Source organism: Chrysochloris asiatica, unplaced genomic scaffold, assembly GCF_000296735.1.
Source record: "Chrysochloris asiatica unplaced genomic scaffold, ChrAsi1.0 scaffold00322, whole genome shotgun sequence".
In the NCBI taxonomy this organism is placed as follows: Eukaryota; Metazoa; Chordata; class Mammalia; order Afrosoricida; family Chrysochloridae; genus Chrysochloris; species Chrysochloris asiatica.
The window spans coordinates 408,992-410,795 of record NW_006408840.1 but is presented as its reverse complement, the minus strand read 5'-3'; positions in this window follow the sequence as shown (position 1 = coordinate 410,795).

Here is a 1,804-nt window from a genome sequence, read left to right as displayed (position 1 = left end):
CACTTAACAATAACTAAAAACAAAAAAAAATATATATATAATACTTATCATAATTATTATATATGAGGAAGCTTCAAAAATTCATGGAATTTTGAAGTTGAAAGATGATGGAATAGTCCCATGAACTTTTTGAAGTTCACTCATGTAATTTATAGTAAAATACAAATTGCATAATATATATTATATATTGTGGCACTATGGGTTAATGCGCCAGACTGCAAAGTCGTTTGAACTGCAAAGTTGGCGGTTCAAGCTCACCAGCTGCTCCTCAGCAACCCTATACAGGGTCGCTATGGGTCGTAATCATTTTGACGGCACTTAACAGCAACAACAGCATAATGTATTTTCACTGTGCTTATTAAATATGTTTGCTGAGAAAATAATCTAAGAAGATTGAGTATATGAACACTAGGATTAAGAGCTGAAGATGAGTCATTAACAATCTGTGACATGCAGATGATATAGACTTGCTTATGGAATATGCAGAGGACTTATAATACTTGTGATAAAAATGGAAGACTGTAGTCTACAGTATGGATTACACCTCAAAATAAAGAAAACAAAAATTCTCACAGCTCTGCTCATAGTCTACATCCTACTAAACAGAGAAAATACTGAATTTTGTAAGGACTTAATCTTATTTAGGTCTATACTCAACACCCATGGAAGTAACAGTAAGTAAATCAAATGACATATTATTGCATTGGTTAAATATGTTGCAAAAGATCTCTTTAATCTGTTAAAAATGAAAGATGTCACTTTGAATACTAAGGTGTTCCAGGACTAAGTCTAGTATTGTCAGTAACCTCATATGCATGTGAAGGTTGAACAATGAGTAAGAGGGACTGAAGAAGAATTGATGTATTTGAATTATGGTGCTGATGAAAAATATTGAATATATAAAGGACTGACAGAAAAAAAAAATTATGTTGGTAAATATACATCCAGTTACTTATAAGCAAGGATAGCAAGAAAACATATGTACTTTGGACATATTATTAAGAGGGACCACTCCCTGGAGAATGATATCATGTTCGGTAAAATTGGAAGGTCAGCAAAAGACAGTCTTGGTACCACCATGGTTCATATCATGAATAGAAGAATCGATTATTTAAAACCAATCCAGAAATGTTAATATTGTTACAAGACAAGAGATTAATGTAGTTATTTTAATTATATTTCATGTGTTTGAGAAGCTAGATAACACATGAACATATTAAGCATGGTGGCTCAATCCCAACAGTTGGTTTGCTGGAGAAAGATGTGGCAATCTCTTTCTGTAAAGATTTATTACCTTTGTAACCCTATGGGGAAGTTTTACTCTGACTTAACAACAACAACTTCATAGAGTTCCTATGAGTCAGAATCGATTCAGCAGCAATGCACTTGTTTTTTGCTTCTCCTCATTAAGGGGCTTATTTTCTTGTTCATATAGTTGCAATATGTATATATATATATATATTTTCATACAGTACACTGCACAATTTCCCTTGGTATATATTAAATAGTTTTTCATTCCTATAAATAGCCTTGAACCTTGTTTCAGGACAAAGTTAATGATGTGGAAATAGTTTGACCATTTCAGCCTTTTAATTTAACTTTGTTAGGTTGCAACAGGACAGCATAGAGTTCAGGACAAAATACTTCTCAGGCCTGGAATATAATCCTTTTGAGTTCTCTACCCAAATCCTATAAATTTGAAGGTTTTTTGACAGAAGGCTCAAAAGAAATCTTGTGACAGTTTCAGAGATGTTGCCAGGTCAGTGGTTCAAATTTACCAGCTGCTCCTCAGAAACCCTACACA